The sequence below is a fragment of the Diadema antillarum genome, unplaced genomic scaffold (assembly GCF_040938485.1).
Source record: "Diadema antillarum isolate AM-2024a unplaced genomic scaffold, OU_Dant_1.0 seq00000498_RagTag, whole genome shotgun sequence".
Lineage (NCBI taxonomy): Eukaryota > Metazoa > Echinodermata > Echinoidea > Diadematoida > Diadematidae > Diadema > Diadema antillarum.
In genome coordinates this window covers 84,789-105,816 of record NW_027271457.1, presented here as the reverse complement: position 1 = coordinate 105,816, position 21,028 = coordinate 84,789, and positions in this window count along the sequence as shown.

Genomic DNA, 21,028 nt, shown 5'->3' with positions numbered 1-21,028 from the left:
GACAAATGCCAACGCTGGCTGTTGCAAGCATGCAGTATTGTTAATTTGCTTAAAGTTCTGCAATGTTATTATAGTTCTCTTCAGCAGCGATATTGATTTTGTCCAAGTGAATACATATAACGTGAATACACACGGTTCTGTAACTTGGTTAAAGAGTTAAACTTTCATTTTTTGTCGAAGAAAGAAATATAAGTAAGTCAAGATCCCTCCAATGCCAAAACTTTCAAAAACCTTTTTTTTTTTCACTATGAAATGATAAAAGATTGCCCAAATCTATCACGGAATTATTGTATCGGTATCTCGATCCAGCGTCGTTTCGGAATTGTGTACCGGGCAAAACAGGAAATTTAACCAATCCGAAATTTTATTTCTCAGCGGACAAACATTTCTCGTTGTCTAACTTTGCACGAAATTGAGAACGCGGTTAATTACTGTCTAGTGACGTGAAGCGACGCGTGTTTGTGTGGAGGCTTTGCTAGCCCTCCGACAATTTGGGCTTTATCAGCTACAAACAAACCACAACCCCGAGAGAATCCGTTTTGCCTTCAGTGCAATTTCTCAGGTTTGCGCATCTTCACCGATACCCGTTTGTCGTCTTGTCTGTGACCTGTTCGGTAACATGAAAAAAAAAAGAGAATGAGAGAAAAGATTTAGGAAAATACGAAAATGTACTCTTGACCTTTTTCATCGTACCCAGACTACTAATCAAGGTTCATTATAGAATAATTCCCGGCTAGACACGCTTGCTAATACCTCATTTTTTTCATATGCGAAAACGGTCGCTTACCTCCTGAACTTGACATTTTGGACTACACAATAAACAGATAAGGCCGTGGTACAAATTGGTTGCCGCATGCAATGGAAATGAAGAACGACCAAGATAATTATCTGTGGATGACTTTCTCCTTGTTTTTCTCTTTCACTAAGGGTGCATGACTAGCAGTGTGACGTCAGTAGTTTTGAAATTACGATGCATACAAAACAAAGGCTACGATTATGATGATGTTTCAGTCAATGGCAAACGGCGTTGTTGTTTCCTATATGTGACGTGGTGTGTAAGAAACATGCAAATAGTGGTTCTCAACGATTATCTATACTGTGCCGGTAATAACTACAGTATGAATATCCAGTGTGGAAACACTTCAAGGTTTGGAAGTGAGCTCGTGTGTTTCGACGTGGATTGCAAACGTAGTTGGCAAACAACGCTCTTCAAATACGCAAAAGTAGTGAGTGGGGTGGGGTGGGGGGGGGAGGTTTAACAAAAGAGAGAAGAAAGCGCGGGAAAAGGAAGAGGTCTCGCTGCACTGTCATACGACAATGCGAACTTTGAAGGATTTGCAGCGCTTTCCGGACGATCTTATAGGCTGCCTATGAATACTGTGATGGCATTCATTCGTATTGCTAGAACAGGGAATCCTTCTAAGGATTATTTCTACTGGCAGAAAATCTAATAAATGAAAAAGAAACGGAGGGCGCGCCTGGGCAGACTTATAGTGCTTGCAACTTTCGTTCAAGTCTCACATCTGAAAACAGCTATACAACAAATGAATACTAGTATAAAAATCCAAATGCTGATGAAAGAAAGTTTGACCGGAGGAGGATTTAGGGGTCATCCCTACAAATGGGACGAGTCCTGGAATGCCGAAGAGATAAAAGCAGACGGATTACATCTGAGTGTGAGAAAGAAAGAAAGAAAGAAAGGTAGAGAGGGAGAGACAAACACACATCGATACACACAAACAAATACACATAAACATAATATTATATAACATGAAAGAAAAGAAAATGGGAGAAGAGGCGGTATTCATAATACCATTGTGAAGCGGAAGTCATTGACTCGGTAGCGTCCAATTTACCTGAGGAGGTCACTCAACAATAGTGCTATCGATGCGGGGTGTAGCATCATTTCGTTTTACTCTGAGCATAGGTCCATGATCTGAGGGACTGTCGTGACCATCGTCCTTCAGTCGGTGTTGCCGATCGTGCCCTGGAGAAATCTCAAACTAAGGGCGTTTGATCCGCGCCGCCACCCCTTCTCTCTACCCCTCCCCCTTTCTCTACCCCCTTTCCCCACCCCACCCCCTTCTCTCTCTCTCTCTCTCTCTCTCTCTTCTTCTTCTTCTTCTTCTTCTTCTTCTTCTTCTTCTTCTTCTTCTTCCATGATTCAGCGTTTGTCCTTGGTAGGAAGTTGTATTCTTCCTCGACAAAGTATGCTTTGGAATTTATGACATAATATATTATGTTTAGCTTTCCCTCTTCCTATGTGTATGAATATACTTAGTTCTTTTCACGCATAAGTACATGGTGTATACAGAAAATAAAGAGTACCAGTTGTGTGTCATGATGATACGTATGTATAAAGGGCTATTACATTACTATAGAAAAATGATCACACAACTAAATGTATTGTTTCATATTGTGTGAGTGCGTGTGAGAGTGTGTTGTGAATGTGTTACACGTAGAAAAGGGGGAAAAACAATTAGTCTCCTCTTCTGCTATTTACTTTTTACTATTACGACTATTTCATGCTACCAGGGTCCGTTTCAAGAAGACATCATTATACAAATCTTTACGTAAATCTCAGAATGGCCAAAGTCGCTTAATGCAGGTATGATGGACTTTCAAAGAGCATAAGCAAACTTATAAGTGTGTCTTATGAATGAAAAGTATTCACAACACTTGCATGAAACAGACCCTATCGGTAATAACTATTTCCACTTTCTGTTTCCATTTTGGCTTATCATCTCCACTCAAACCTGCGTTATCAACAAAGAAACTTTGATATCCCATTTGTATGTCTTTAATGATATCATAAGAGTTTCGAATTACGTCGCCAAATAAAAAAGGAGAGTGAAGACTAAATTCCCCATCCCAAGTGATACTATACGTGTATATCATTCCTTTAACTTGGACTTGTACCAAGAACCTTCAAGATCGAGTTAAAAAGAATCTCGATCGAGTCCGCCCTTCGTCCCATGCAAACATAGAAATAGGCATTTGCGGTGGGCACGCCTATACGGGCACACAATAGTAATCATGCAAATAACGTGACTCCATGCAGATCTAACGAATTGTAGGCCCTAAACTTGTGGATATTTTTCCCCACCTATTCCTCACATTCATTCTATCTAATAATCAAATAAATTAGTCGTGAACATTCAAAGATCTTCATCGTCATGGTGACAGTAACTAACCAGCGATGATTTATGTCATTGTTTTTCGTTGTATCATCGTTTTATAATACTCGTACATATTTGCTACCTACCATATCTTTTTTGTTCTTTTTTTTTTTTGCCGTACTCGGTTTTTATAAGTAATAATGTTTATAACTGCAAGTGTGTGTGAATATTTGTGTGTGTGTGTGTGTGTGTATTGTGATATAATGGATAATCGAATAGAACATAAATACAAAAAAGCCAAAACTTCACGTGCCTGCAGTATGGGTCATGCATAGACCTCAAATTGTTCGGGACGGGGCCTTATACATTGCTATAAATTGACTAATCTGCAAGCATGCAGCATGACTTGCAAAACATATAGTTTTCTATGTTTGATGTCTGTTAACACTGCGATGCGCTTTCCCTAACTGTTACCATGCCCTATATTGGGCAGAAGTATCCACATAATAATTGCGAGTATATTACGTAACTCCGTCATTCTTTACAAACGATAATAGCCTCTCTATACCTGGCAGAACATACAGGATGTATTGATTCGGCCAGCAACACGGATTTTAGCAGCGGGAGGAGAAAACCTCTCCCCCTATTGTGTCTTATCCTCCCCCTGGACAAAAGCCCTTGGTAAGCTGACCTCGAGTGGAGAGGTGTCCGAAGAACATGAATGCATTGGTCAGACTGTTTGACCATCAGTGGCGTCTCGGAACGGTCCACTATCGGTGTGAAATAATGAAATGCAATGGCGAGGAGAGGGGATAGTTTGACCCGCCCATAACCATCACTGCATCAATATTTGTCAGTACGTGTTCGATCATGTTTCGATATCATTTTTTAATCAGTCAGTGTCCTCACCAACCACGCGGCATTTCGAGATGTATCGTGAATCGCGGCTGAAGCCGAAATCTGTAGTGTTTCCTCAATGTACACCATTTATCTGGTCATCAGTTTAATGTTTAAGGTTTGATGTTCCCCGCCCGATGAAAAGGCCCTCCCCAATAAATGTCTACGTTAGCTTCAGCATGACTGTGTTTGAACTCTACTCCCAAGTCCACTAAACATTAAACCCAGACACTGTTTAGTCACGCAGGCTTCGGTGTTTCCCGAGCAGTCGGGAAAGGGCAAACAGCGAGCAGGGAGATGGGACGGAAGAGTGCCAAAAAGAACAGATGGCAAAGCATCTATGCTAATTACGAACTCGAAGGTGACAATCCAATTATCACTGAGCCGAGCAAACGTTTAAAAGCTTGCGAAGGAAATGTTATATCTCGTGTCTGATTCATGCTGGAGAGGATGCTGGAATTACTGATCATCCCTCCCCCAAAAAAATTCCCTTCCTCCACTGTCTACTAGTTCATCCACACACCTGTCTCCCTCCACAACCACTTCACACCCTTCCAGCCCATCCTCCCGCATTATAGATGCAGCGATGATCTTCAGGAAAATGGTGTGCGTGGAGCATGACGATCAAGTCTTAACTATTATATTGTATGGGTCCGTTTAAACACTTCCTGTTTTCTCTCGATAAGAATGTTTCACTTGTATAATTCTTTACATATTGTTATTTGGAATACTTGTTCTCCCTACCTCTATTCCCGCACCAAGAAACATGCACCTACATAAACATGATAAACGCACTCACAGAATTATTATGAATAAAAACGACCCCCAAATACTCAATGCATGTAAAAATGAAATTGGTTTATGCTGTTCGTTCATTCGTTAAGGCCTGTTACAGTAAATCTGTGTTATTTTGAAACCCTATACCTGTGGTTTAGAGAGACTATATTTCTTGCCCAGTCTGGCAACACTCAAGTAATAATAATATGCCTACAAATTATTCTAATCACTGCAGACAAACTTATATCGCAGTCACCAATGCGATAAGATAGAGGTTGAACGTTGGCATATAGCACGAACAAAACAGCGCATGATTAAATCTTTTATAGGGGGCTATGTATGCATAATAGCCCGGGGGCAGAGCCACTCTCGGATGTGGAATGGAGCCCAGGATCACCTGATCATTGAGCGAAACAGTCCATGCTATCGGCAGATGCTGGACCACTGTATGGTGTACATTGTCACTTTTGACGAGACTCGTAAATTTGACTTCCAACAGAATTCTGAGAAAACTTAGAAAGGGCAAGGAGGTACTAGGCAAGCTTGCCTAGTACCTCCTTGGAAAGGGCAGGCACTTTGTAGGAGCTACTCATAAAAGATAGGTCTACAATAGGTTTTCGTTCTGGTTAAAGGTTGTTTGGTTGGTTTCAACACGCGTCACTAGTTTTATCATAATACTTAGTATTTTGAATAACCTGAACAAAAATATAATATGAAGACTGATGTATACCGTTTCTTTGTGCATTTTTTTATGTAGTTGTTTGTTTATAGTGCATATATGCCCAAATGATACGTGTTGAAAATCTAGTCTTTCTGACCCATTGTTGGTAGCGTACAATATTTTCTTTCAATTACATGGTGATATGTAGCATTGCACGAACAACGAGGGGGGTCGGTGCAATATAGTGCTAACCCACACTTTTGTCAAAATTGAGTTACATGCATTTTCATAATCCTTATCCTTCATTCAAACCTCCGTGAAAATATCATATTTAAATTCAACCAATAAGATGGTAAAAAAATGCATGCATTCATGTTCTATTAATGTACAATGTATGGACTTTCCAAACATTCAGCAGCGATTATCTCAAAATGACTATTGTGTATGTTAGTACTATATCGCACCAAACCCCCTCAATTTTTATTGTATGGGTATACAGGATACGACTTGAGATTTTGTACCCTTTACCATGACCATATACGCTGACGTATATGAGATTTCGCTTTAAGCACAGCCTGATCAGTGGAGATGCTTGCAGTAAAATATAGGACCAATAAACCAGTGCATTAACATAAAAATCATTCGAATTTATGCATGTTTCTACTATCCTGACTGATATTGATGAGCTATTCTAATTTTCTACACTTTATTAGTCCAAGGAGGTTCGAGAAATGGCGTCACAACAGTTATTCGCTTTGATCCCACAAGCATGCCCGGAAGCCGCCACTCAAAAATATTTGAAGTATGTGTCAAACTGGATCTGTCGCTCAGATACGAAGACAATTGACTCGTGTCTCATTGCATAATCACCAGCCACTTTCCAAGGTATTATGTCTTTGTGATGGTAATTACTTTTCGCTATCCCTACTTACAAACGATGGGCGGTAGACAATGGTAAAGGCACGGGGTGAGCGAATAGAAATTGCTCAAATAATGCTGAAATAGATATCAAAAGTACTCGACTGTACGTGTCTGTACGCTAATCTGACATATTAATTTATAAAGAACTATACTTGAAGATGATACCATATTAGTTTCATTTGGCGGAAATAAGGAGAAAAGTGATAAAACCGGCTTTCCATGAGGGTAAAATTTCAAACACTTTCAAAAAATACAGCTCAGATTTACACTTTTGCACATAATATTCGAACGGAATTGACTTTTGTTTTATATGCTTTATCATTAGGTGAAATTTCATTGCATTTGATATATTATAAACGAGCAGCGTATACCCGATATTAATATGTTAGCGTTAAAAATGAATCTTCAGATTGCTCAGAGAGATGGCGGCTTCAATTAGCATCATACATCAAAGCCACAAATGCACCTGTGGAATTCTTTTGTCCATCCATAGAAAACTGACAGCTGATTGAATAATCATAGTCAGTTGTAACTCCATCTCTCGAACCTCCTTGATTAGTCGTTGCTACGTCGGGAAAACACTTAGGCGTTTTCACATCAGCCCGATGTTTCGAAATAGCGCGCTATTTTCTGACTTGGGAAATAAGAAAATATCTCGAGCTTGGATTTTTATCGGGCTGATGTGAAAACGCCTAATGGGGGCAAAACTTCTCAGGCCTACCAAGAACCATTGTCAGAAATGCATTCATAAAATCTGAATTATGGTAGTAAACCGGTCTATTCACTGCACAGATAATAGTGTCTGTTGTACAAAAGTCGCATTCCTTCGCTCTTTCCCGTAGCCGACAAAGTTTGGAACGTTCATTATTTTACAAAATTTTCAACTATGCATGGAATGTATGGGGCGTCAAGCTTTCGTGTTGCTAGAGAAATTTCTGAATTTCTTTTGTGCAGCAGTGGGAAAGATCAATGCTTTAGACATAGGGGTCCAACAAGGAACCCCCCCCCCCCACACACACACACACACACACATACACACACACACAGACATCTTTTACGTGCAGTTATCATAAAGGCATTTCTCGTAAAGGCATTTCTCATAAAGGCATTTCTGGTAACCTTTCTGCATTTAATGCAGGGCCGGTCCCATGGACCGATACAAGCAATGTGCTCTTTATAATGTATTCCTACAAGGTCTCGATTTTGTTCGCATGATATAATACCATCTTTACGTTCTCGTATTACTAAATACGTGCTGTACAAGGTACGCGTAAACACTAATAATCGTCACATGCACAAAAACGCTTGCACTTTTGATATTGTACTTGCTTGTGTGTGTGTGTTGTTGTTGTTGTTGTATACGCATGTATGAATGTATGCATGCAGTATACATATTTTTTAGCAAAGAAAAAGTCAATAGGCGTTTTCACATCAGCCCGATAAAAATTCAAGCTCGAGATATTTTCCAATTTCCCAAGTCAGAAAATAGCGCGCTATTTCGAAACATCGGGCTGAGATATCATGTGAAAACGCCTGTTGTTGCCAAATCAGTTGACAAGTGTTCATTCCATCCAAGGATCAATGCTCAATAGAATTTTGGCAAACTGACAGTCGGATATGAATTCTAAATACACGAGTATAGTCCAGATAGTAGGCCCTAACCACTGGAAAAAAAAAATGAAACAAACCGTCCACTCCATGATATTCAGTAATAAAGATCCAAGAAATAGGGAAGGAATTCGTACTATAATTCCCCTGGATGTGATGGGCGCAGGATGCTGAATGTGTATTTTCAAATAGGTAAAAGAGGTCTGCGAATGAAGACTACCCATGAACTTCGCTTTGAACACATCGCGGCGCCGTTCTGAATATCCAATGTCGATGCATATTTTTTTTCCTCAGTGGATGCAGCTCTGCATTTTGTAATGACATTGTGTGGTTCAACGCATTTTCGTTCCATGTTCTATGGACTGCAGTAAAGGCAAGGTAGATCTGGACAGTTGCCAACATCTCTCATGTTCCCTTTCTCTCTCTCTCCACCCGCCTCATTTTTAAGCTATAACGCTAAATTGTACGCAAACACTTGCTATCATAAGAATATTGTTATCACATTTTCGTGCACACAGAGAACATGTGCCACTGCAGACGCGAATGATGTGCGCCTTTCTGCGAATCCGCAAATGTTTGCTAAACAGCAGGCGCGGCGCGGCTAACACACGTCAGCATGATATCGAATAACATGAGGCTGGGGGCACTCGGGGGAGGGGGAAATCATAGCTCAGCGAATCACGAGGAATGACATAAAAGTATCATACTTGTAAGTACTTTGCTGTAACTGCACAATCTCCAACTCACCCATCTACCACCTCCTCCTCAACCGACCCCAAGCTCTTCCCTTATAACTTTTTTTCAGTCTACATACTATGACGTTATCACGTCATCTATTTTTCTCTCTTTTCAACATTCAGTGTCATTCACAATCTGTTCATATCATTTCTAATATCATGCTACTGTAATTATGTTTCCTTGTATTTTACGTTATATATCTGTTTAGGTGTTCGCTCAGCTGCCATCATTTATCTGTTTATGATAGTATCTTTAGTGGGTGGTGACGAGAGGAGGTTTAAAGAGAACAAAATCTGGAAGGCCTTGATGAGTAATTTCTTAGTTCAATTAACATGTTTGTTTTGTTTTGTTTTGTTTTATAGTGCATCATTCTTTATTATTATTATTATTTTTAATTTATGTTTATTTTTTTGCTTTCGTTTCGAGCTGCTGACTCAAACAAAAAATCTAGTGCGGGTTGGGCGTCGGGGTTTATGTACTGTATCAATTATACGCCGATGACTGAGTGTTAGCGAGTGGAATACCTCAGCAAAACTATCGATGGATTATCAAAATAACGACAACAATAACAACAACAGATCTTGAAGGTCGATAATGCAATAATTGAAGGGTGTCTCCATACCAACGCTGGTAATGTACAATCCGTGACTCAACTTGACGGAATAACTGAATCAGGTGAATGTGTCAATTTTCATTCAGACAGTTGGAGACGGGACAACATACCTAAGTCTCATCCCCTCGCCAACTGTTGCCCGCGCGAATTATGGTGATATCCTGTCATTACAACGTTGTGTGACTCACTACGCAGACTCGCACAAAATTTTGTGTCCGCCGCAACAGCCCTTACCAGGGCAGGTGTACATCTCACACATCATTTCAACGATCCAAACCATACTGGGCTCAGGAATAATGTGTTAATCTGTTTGCATTTCTCATGGTAGAACACTGAAAGGAAAAAAAAAAAACATCTATGGAACTATTTTATACCAAAATAATCAAAAACGCACAGGAACAACGCCACGATATGCTGGCATCTTGATCTTATCGAAGTATTATTGAAAGAGGAGTAGATTGGAATTGATTCGACAAACAGAAGATGTCATATTTCTGCGTCATCATCCTCGTTCATCGTGATTTTCTTATGAACCTGACTTTTATTGATCTGTCTGTTTTTTCAACCGTTTGCAAACTAGAACAAATCAGTTTTTTTTTTTTCTTCTTGTCACCTACCGAGCATAACGTGGCTGTCATTCAACACATCAGGAGAGGACATAATTTACATGTAGTTCCCTCTCTATTTTTCAGGTGATTGCCGCAAAATGTGTCTTAAAGCCACATTTTATTTACAAACTATAATGATAGAGTTTTTATCTTGTTCCAGTTTGATTGTTTATAACAGCAGCAATGAAAATAATGATGATAATGATAATAATAATGATAACAATGAAAATAATAATAATAATAATAATAATAATAATAATACCAAATGATTTTGCATTTTAAAATTATGACAACGGCAAGTTTCGAAAATGATGGTAAAGACTAATAGGCTTTATCAATCAATCTACTGAGATGCACAAATTTACCAAACAATATAAATGTATTTTCTCTTCTCACACACGAACACAGGGACATATATTTCAACGGTGTTCAGAAACGAGTAGATCTATGTCTTCTTAAAAAAAGAAAAAATGCCTTTTGACCGCACCCGCATTTCAAGGTTATTCGTCAACGTAGTTACTATTCCAGCACCACCACACCACATTCTAACATCTACATATCCCCCCCCCCCCCCCGATTTTATTTTTATTATTTAAAAAAAAAATGAATAAAGTGAGGCCGGCCGGCGAAGCGAACTAACTAGCTAAATGACTTTGCTCATTCGAACAGTCAAATAGAAATCAACTGAATAGTCTAAACAATTTCACATACCTTAATGACTTCTCGCCAATGAAGTTCAGAGTGTTGTAAAATGTCTGTAAGACGGCCAACTTGCTGCAATAAATATGGTACGGATCAAGGGCGAAATTTTTCTCACGACCAGTTACTCAGCCTGCTTGCTACTATCCCTGCGTCCTCGTGTATGTTTGTAAACACGAGGTGTGCGTAGTACAACCGCACCGGTTCGATCGCGTGTGAGAAAAACATAAAAACTCGTCAACCTGCGCAGACGACAGAAAATGGTTGCGCCTACCAAATATGGAATCTACGTCTGTCTTCCCGGCAAACGGGACTGGATGAAACCGGTTCCATTGACGGGCGGCGCGCGCAAGTATTTTCATTTTCGTTCCTTCTACTACTATTTTTTCCCCTCTCTTCCATCGTCTCTCTCCGCGAGTCCGCTTGTATTTCCCTGCGCCAGTCTTGTTAACGAGTCCCTATGTCGCTTTTTAAAAAGAATTGAGGCTTAAAGGCTCTTGATTTAAGGAAACTCTTGACCTATGATCAGTTTCAAAGACGTGCCTTATTACCATCCCTTCATTTCAATACTTTCAGTTTAATCATTTCAGCGTAGCTACTTGAGTAGTAGTGCCTTTTGATGATATTTTAAAAAACAGTGTCTGAAAAAAAGACTAAAAATTCCGTGCCCGTCGCGTGACCCGAAATGACCGACGAAGGCGTGGTTCGCGGCAGCTATAGGATGTTTTGCCGACTCGTTGGTATTTTGGCTGCTCTCTCCCTCTCTCTCCTCCATGTCGACTGGTCCTTGAACAAAAAGCAATGTTGTCAAGGACAAGTTTGAAGTCTTCAGCGTTTCTCAAGGGCAGCTGGGGGAGTGCTGTGTAGTTGTTTTTTTATGCTCGTATGCACTTTCGACTGAAGTGTATACACGGACCATTCAGTCATGCATTTTACGTCTACCCAAGTCAAAGGAGAAAAGTATATACCTTATAAAATATCTTTTTTTAATTCTCTTAGTTCTAATACAGTTCATTGGGAAAATCGAAATGCACAAAGTCTTATCTTCTAAGTTTTCTAATGTTAATGTTTTCTTTCAATCAACTGAGAAGTAATAGCCACATTCTTTCATGTGTCGTGTAGATGATATATGCGCTAGAGATAACCTTCTCGGTTGAAGTTCGTTATTCCGAAACACACATATTCCCTAGACCTATACCTGCAGCTTCGTTATTTCTGAAAATATGAGAAAGTGTTCATTAATCAGAACATTGTATTTCCCCCCATTTTTGGCATTATTCCAAAACGATCTGAACTAAAGCTGAATAAAGCATTAAACACTGTAGTCTCCCATAGTCAAAAGCTGAACGATTGATTTGACCTATACATTGTTTGTCTGTGGGGGAGCAATTCAATCAATATGTATCAATGTTTATCATTCATTATCAGTTCGGTATACACTTTGCGATCTTTTTTATCATTGTTACAGTTATCGTTGTCATCATTTTCAATCGATCAGAATGTTTTCTAAGAAGCACACGCAAAAAAAGAAGAAGAAATAAATAAAATGAAATGAAATGAAATGAAATACACAGATGTATTGTTTGGTGTCTTTGGTGCTCGGCGGCCCAGATGCCGCCATCTCTCTACGTAATCAGAAATATTCATTTTATCTGATTACAAACTAAATTATATGTGGTTTTTTTTCTTTTTGTTCTTTTCTTTTTGTACTGATTGTAGAGTAGAACATACGCCAAAAAGAGAGAGAGAGAAAAAAAAAACAGAAGAAGACAGGAAACAACACAAGGAGATGGTGGCCACAGCGACACAATGTTGAGGAAACACATTCCGGGGGTTTCCCCTCTAGAGTACATTGTAACTTGCTTTTTGTTTTGTTTTTATTCTCTCGAATCCATCTGTACTGGCATTAGGAAACGAAGAATGGTTGGCATGAGAGCGACGTAGTGTATCAAGACGTAGACCCTAATTGAAAAAAAAAAATATCTAAACGACCAAACGAAACATAGTGTTAATTCTTTCAGGCACAATTTTGATGGTATATTTCGATACGTGTACATAATATACCTATGTTGAAGCCTATTGAATACTGCATGGGTACATTGTAATTAAACTGCCCAAAATTAATTTGTATATGTTTGTATTAGAGAATGGAATAATTTGCCATTGAGAATTAGGTCAGCCTCATCACTATCCAACTTTAAACGTACATGTCGCATTTATCTTGAGGGAAATTTGTCAAACAAGAATGATCAGGGAAGCTGAATTTAAAAGTATAGTAAAATAGAAAGTATCTTTCTGCAATTTCATGTAAATTATATGTATGTGCATGAGAGTTTTTGTGACACGTGTTTGTGTGATTGAATGTGTGTGTGTGCGCGCGTGTGTGTGTGTGTGCTTGTGTTGCATCTGTCCTATGTAAATATGTTACTATTATACTTCTTGTTAATATGTTTAAAACTTTAGTATGTTTTGCTTTGTTTTATATGTTTATCCGGGACCCCTTTTTTACAAGCTCTGCTTCTTTTGGGGTCCCAAACCATTCATTATTCTTAATGCTGTATCCTTTTCTAAAATGTCAAATGTTTAATGAATTGGTTAAATAAACTTGAAACTTGAAACTTATGTCTGGTTAAGGTTTGTCGTTGTTTTGTGAAATGTGTGCGCTCTCTTGACCACTACGATGAACATGGATGCGACAGAGATAATCCATTATGAATGTTCATTGCAACTAGCAATGATTTAAAGGAAACCAAAACCCAAAGAGAAATGTGGATATACAGTGGACTGAGTGAAAGAAGCAACAATAGAAAAGCACATCCTAAAAAGTTTGAGGTAAAGCGGACAATCGATGCAGAAGTTAATATGAACATAACGTTTTGCCGGGCGTTTGAACCACTGGATAAGGAGATTACTTGAGTTTATGACATCACGTGTGGACAATAATATATAAAAAATAGATATAAAGAGAATTCAATATGTTTTCACTTTTCTAACCTAATGAAAGAACACTTGACTAACGGCTTTCAAAAAACAGGGGGATTATAATGCAACCCTTAACATAAGAATGATGTCAGTGAAGAGCTTGCTTCCAAAAGGCGCTAAATACAATGAAAATGATGGGTAAGGGTCTTTTGGAAGCTAGCTCTTCATACATCAAGTTGATGGCTGCTGGTTGATGGTATGTGTAATTTTCATGAAAAATTACTTTTTGTGTGTGTGGAATTCGCTTTTTATTTTCTTTATATTGTTGTTCACACATGACGTCAGGAACTCTTGAAGTTCTCCTTATCTAGCGGCTCCAACACCAAAATTTTAAAAATTGATAATTTTTGCATCGATTGTCCAATTTTCTTCAAACTTTCACTGATGTGTTCTGTTCATGTCGGTATATACTTTCACTCAATCCACATTGCTCTTTGGGTTTTGGGTTTCCTTTAAGTCTTAAATACTTCATGGACATTGTCGAGTATATCAAACTTGATCGAGCACCCATCACGCTTGCAAGCACGTGCAGGAAATAATAATAACTCTGCAATAGCAATGAAATGACTGTAGCAAAGGAGGGTGATTATATCATTATTTTGCACGTTATCGTTATGTTAGTCTGCGCACTGTCAGAGTTTTCGGAAGAGGGCGAGATATGGAATTTACCAAGAGTATACCTTGAAAAGAATACCCCGTTGTCTTGAGGACGTTCACTGAGCCACCCAAGGGAATTGACAAAAGTGGCCACTACAGACAGGTGGCTGTTATAGGCAGGTCGGTGGCCATTTTGAATTTCAACACTTGTACTTTATAATGGCATAAAAGAGTGCGTGTTATTCTTAAAAAGCAAATGCGTTTGTATGAACAGCTATAATATGGGGATTTTTTGTATAATTTACTTAATCTTTTATTTCTTTTAGGCGACTTCTGTTCGTTTGATTTTTTTTAAACAAGCATTTTGAGCCTGAAGAACTGGTTTGTAATGGTTTTGCATGAATGGAGTTCACAAGCGTGTTTGAGGGATTGTGTGACGCACACAACAACAACAAAAAAATATACCCAGACAAGTATCCTTTGTAATTATTCAAAGGGGTTTTAATCACTATTAGTAGGCATTTGAATAAAATTCTAAGATGTAATTTAGGAGCAGTCGTTGCCTTTGTAGCATCACGACATTACTAAAGCATCAATCTAGTCAAGTGAAGTGGTAAGATGGCTTTTCACGGCAAAGCTGCTGCGTTTGTTAATGTCAGTGTGATTGTGAGCTAGGGCTCGGCAGAATCCACATAGTGAATGTAAAAGCCAACGTATCAATCATGGCTGATTTAACGGGACAGTTACTTTTTTTATATTATCTTATTATTTCTTCTTTTTTTTTTGTTGTTGCAGGTGACAGCTAGTTAAGGGGTCTTTTTATAGCAATTTTTGTGCGGGGGATCTTTTACCAGTGGCAGCTATAAGCAGTTGACCTATGTAGACAGGTGGAAGGTTTGACTGTATTATACTTATAAAACACTTCAGGACATATTTTATTTCCCCTTTTGTTAAATGCACCAACCATGCTTGCGAGCTTCAACTTCATTTCATTCACGCAAGGAAAAACTTTCGCTTAGTCTTTGAAGGTCCTGTTTCCCTTTGGGAGCAGTGACTTTCCTCTCTCAAAAAAAAAATCGAGTGAAAATATTCACTCTTGAAGGAGTGAATACCAAAAAAAAAGTGAATTTAGAGTGAAACTGGAGTGAATTTTGAGTGAAAATGTTCATTTTCACTCGTTTTAGAGTGACCTCAGGGATCACTCCAAAATCTCGGGAGTGATTCCTGAGGTCACAACAAAATGAGTGAAAATGAACATTTTCACTCAGAATTCACTCCAATTTCACTCTAAATTCACTCTTTTTTGTAGTCACTCCTTCAAGAGTGAATATTTCCACTCGATTTTTTTTTAGAGAGTAAGATATGTTCAAGATATCACTTTTGATGTTTATGTGTCGATCAGTATATACAATTTTGGCAAAGAAGCGTAAATTATACGGAGATATCACTATTTTTCTCATTAAACCATAACAGTAGATGGTTTAGTCTGGAAACATTTTTGTTATAACTGTAGTTCACATTTCGTATATCTAAAAATACTTGATATTGATTATACTGGTTCAAATTTTCACGTTGGTTTTTTCTATCCCTAACTCATACTTTAGAACTATTTCAACGCATTAATGTTGGGTTTTTGTTTCATCTGCAAATAGGAAATTATGCCTTTATTGTTTTATACGTTTACCTACTATATATTTATAGCATCGCCACTCATCCAAGAGAGAGGGAGAGAGAGAGAGAGAGAGAGAGAGAGAGAGAGAGGGAGAGAGAGAGAGAGAAAAGATATCATATTATACTGTTACTTCCTGAAAATATCAAGTACATATAGGATCATGGTCTCCGGCTCGATTGCACTTTGATCCAAGCGCAATGAGTAAAAATGAAACCGCTAATGTTTTTATGGTTGACGGTTAAGTTTCTGAGATCAGCATCCTGTATAGATCAGCTATTGATATCATGCTTTATTACATGTTTTATTTAACAATGAAGCGAGTCACAAAAGAGAATGTGATGAATTTATGAGACGGGTCATAAATAATTCTATGATAAGACACCTTGCTATTTCCCATCCACATCTCAGGGTAGGTATACAAATAGTATTTGTCACATCATGTTAATTCCAATAACCCGAACGAAATTAAGAAAGGATGTCCAATCTAGTAACGAATTTTGAGAGAAAAAAAAATGTCGTGTGTGTGTATGTCCTTGTGTTTGTGAGTGTGTGTTTGTTAGATTTTTGGAGTGTCAACTTTCTGAAATAGCTGAAAATACCTATAATCACGTGAAGCTCTTTCAACCAATCACCAGAGGATAAATTTTTGATCCAAAATATAATACGCGCCAGTGCCCCAGTTTGATTACTATTACGGAAATCACGTGATACAGTAGTAGAAATACATGCATTATGTATTCATTTTGATCAATGGACAAACAGACCGGTTTACGAAGATAATTCTAATGTATAGATGTTTCTTAAAACACACACACACACACAATACTTCTTAATACGGTATCCGCTTTGTATACATAGTTGTCGCTATGCCGGGCAAAAACCTCAGGCAAGCTTTCAGGTTGTTAAAGCAGAATTACTGTTGTCAGAAAAGCATACATACAATTTGAATAATTATGATAGTAAACCGGTCTATTGTCCGAGTATGAACACGGAGCTACTACTACTAACATAGTATGTACATGGAGTGTAGCTCCATGCAAGGTATAAAATTCACCATGCAGCGTGGGTGAAATGCTCATTCATCTTACAGCCGAGTTTCGGAAAATAATGTTGATAATTCGAATGCTAGGGTATAAAGTTGAGAAACTCGGAACAAGTTTTCAAAGGCCCGCTTGCTGATGGAATTTGCTTAATTGGCTCCGTCTTGCATAACGACCTTGACCTCCACTCGCTTCGCTTTATAGTATCACCGATAAAAGCGAGACGGCGTTTGACAAAGGCTAGTAAAGAAAGACCTCTTTTTAACAATTTACCTTTTTTCACCATCCTCCGCGCTCAGTACAATAATCAAACACGTTTAAACTTACATAATTGAGACAACTCATATGGTTGAATAGTAGTGAGTTCCCCAATAGTCATGGTGTATTTGTTTGTTGTGTATGAACAGCTATTTTCTTAGATATCTTTGAGGCCGATGCTTTGGTGAACTGCACATGTCCATAGAATAATGATGTTGCCATTTCTTTGTCTTCGTGATGAGGAAAACATTACTGAATCATGTGCAATTGTAAATGCATCCTATAGAATAATAATTGGCCGCATTATAGACCTTCACGGATTGACTTTGCTTTCCAAACTTTAATTTTTGACGCATGTTTTCACAACATCAATATTGTACTTTATACAACTTCCAGAAGATAACCACAGAACATACAAAAAATGCATACATTGGCTAAATTGAAAATAACGAAAGACTTACGCGTATCGACCGCTCCTCCGATCTCTTTCTCTTCTCTTTTCTCTGTATGTATGTATTTGTGTGTGTGTGTGTGTGTGTGTGTGTGTGTGTGTAAATATATCTATATATATGTGTGTGTGTGCGCGCGAGCGCATTTAAGACCCAGATACTTGGTAGAATGATGGATATGCAGAACAGATCGAATATATATATATATATATATATATATATATATATATATATATTGGATGCGTCACTATGGACACCGCGCGCTACCTCCATCTTTGAGCGCGGTGACTTCTTTGAAAGGTGAGTTTCAAAATCCGTCTGCCCATGATCAGACGTGTTTTCATGTCTGTTTCAGAAACGGGTTAGATTAAGATCTTTTGTCACACCATGGGCACTGATGAAGAGTATGACCTTGCCTTTCAGTATTTGAGAGCTATGCTCCGTTTTTAAGATCTTCAAGATCTATGATTTATTTGTTTTACGGCGTTCTTCTTCTACTAATTCTTTTACTTATATTATATATATATATATATATATATATATATATATATATAAATATATATATATATATATATATATATATATATATATATTATAATTATATATGTAACGGGTCGATATAGCCCTTTAGATAGCTAATTTCAAAAAGAAGATGACCAGCAAAAATATACTGCCCTACTTTGGCAAAAGGAAGCAAGTGACATCGAGTACAAATGCTACAAATGAAGAAAATATGTTTGGGGTAGGCCCTTCAACGTGGAAATTTGTGAAGAGAAATAATGTCGGTATTCGTGCAAGTCATATGGTGATGCATTTACGACAATTCGAAGAATTTTGATATTCCCATAGAAACTCATTATTATGTAACTTGCTTCCTTTTGCCAAGTGGGGCAGTATAGCAGACCTGCTATGGTGATCAGAGAATATCATCACATGATCCATCTGGAGAAAGGTGAGCGAATTCTTGCTTTCTCATCCAATTTCGTTTAGGCCTGTACATCCCGTTGCCCCTTCCTAGATGAGAGGCCACCTCCCTGGTCGAAACATTGGTCAAACTGACTCGATCTAGATGAGTATAGTCAGATAATCAATTGCTTCCTAACTAATCCGCGCGTGCACGCAACCCACCTGGAAATGACTAAGGAAAAGTGCAAACCGAGCTATATAGTTTCTTTACAAAATGCTAAAAAAATGCAAGTAATGAACCTGTCGGACTTCGTTGAGGAGAAGTATTTTGTTGCAGTGAACATAACACGCGGTCACTACATGCGCGATCACCGAAGTAGGCTGTACGGAGTTACGGTACGAGCAAGGAGAGATGCTAAACAGATCATAGCTGCCGCAGCCGCACGGCAGACGATTCGTACTCATACGCTGACTGCACGCGCCAACACATTACCGGAAATCGACAATCTGGATTTCGCCGGTATGGCTGCTGGTCTCTTGCATTCAGACCGAATGAGATGTACTTCAACCATGGTGCGTGCCGGGCTTATGTACCATCTCGCTAACACTTTGATACGCCTATCCATGTAAACCCACAACAAGAATAACTTCCAGAGAACCCCGGCACTAAGAACGTTTTAAAATAAGAAAGCTGTCGGAGGCCTTTTTTATTTCAGGAAGTATAGTTTATAAAGAAAGTAAAATAAAGACGTTGACGTAATCTACGGAGACTCGGGAGAACGGTAATTGCCTATCAAAATGATGCATTATAGGCCATACATGATTTTTTGCTCTCCATTATAGGCAACGTATGGTAAGCCACAGAACGTGAATACACTCTTTGCAATACAATGATATTGCATTAGGCCCTATTGCTAATACCTAATTGAATTGAACACGAGCTCGGTCAAGCCTAAGATAAATAATAGCTTGCTTTCTAATTAACTTAGTATGCAATCTCTTTTTGCCGCACCTTCCTTGGACACCACAAAATATACATCGTCGTTTCACTTGGCGAAGATGAATTTAATTTGGTTAAGTCACGAATTGAAGACTAGCGCACATAATTCCATGTCTAGGCGAGGCAAGCAAGATCATGCATTTCTTGGACGGTGTGTGCGGAAGCTGGGGAAACAATTAAATTCTAGGGGTACAAGGCGAAGGGTCCGGGTCAATGTTACGTTCACAACTGATAGCGACTCAGTAATGTTTTATGGTGACGGCACTACTCGAAGCTTCATGCTGTAATGAATAAACTTGATTATCCCAGTTATATAGCATCAGGGAAGTTTACATCCCTGATAGTACCGTAGTAAATGGCTGAGGCTCACAGAACCATTTGCAACAATGCAAAGCGTTATCTTTGCCGCTGTTTTCCTCATTTTTACACGAATGATGAAATAATTATACTGATGGGGAGAGTTCTCCGGGATCAAAGTGTGTGTTAAGGATATTTACAATGGCCATGAATAACAGAGCGGTATGCATCTTTCCATTCTCCTTGTACTCTTATTACCCGCTCTATATTTCATGGCATTCTGTGTTGTAGCCTAATCATAATGGTACTATCAACAACAACATGACAATTATGCGGAACATACACTGTAAAAACATCGGTGTTAGCTTTAACACCATGGGTGTTAAATCTAACACCGATCAAACTTCAATGGAGGACCACACCCACAGGTGTTGAAAATGTATTGTGACGGTGTTAAAAAGTGTTCGCCTGGCACTTCGTGATGTTAATTTGACACTGTGGCTGGTGATATTTTTGACACTGCGCTAGAGTTAATTCAATAATGACACCGCATGGTGTTGCTTTGATATTGGTGGTGTTAATTGCAATGGTATAACACTCGTCCAGCTTCAGAATAGGGGACCACACCAACTGGTGTTACTGCGGTGCAAATTTGTTTACACATTTTTTTCAAAAATCAAGTAGTTTATCGGAAAATTCTTTATCGTCTTGTTGGAGTTCAAAATTAACAAGAAGTGCAGTAACTAAGAAACTATTCAAAAAACAATTTTAAATTTTGAAATGACACCCGGAGGTGTTAATCTAACACTATGAATGAGCACGGAAATTTAACACCAGCTCGGTGTTTCATATCTAACACCGGACTTTTTTGCAGTGTAAGAGAACCTTATTGATATTGTTGATTATGATTTATATAATTACCATCACTTTTATGATTGTTACGATAAATGTTATCATTAATGATGTAATCATTGTTAACTAATTATTAACATTACTAATGTATCCAGTGACAACATCATTAATGTTATAATCACCATACACCATCATCAGCAAAATATACTATCATCGCTACTAAATCTATTGCGGGGAACACTTCCCTATTGTATACTAAGAGTATAATTTCGAAAACACAATGTCTTCTAAATTCAAATTTGATCATTAGTTTGTGTGTGTGTGTTTGTGTGTG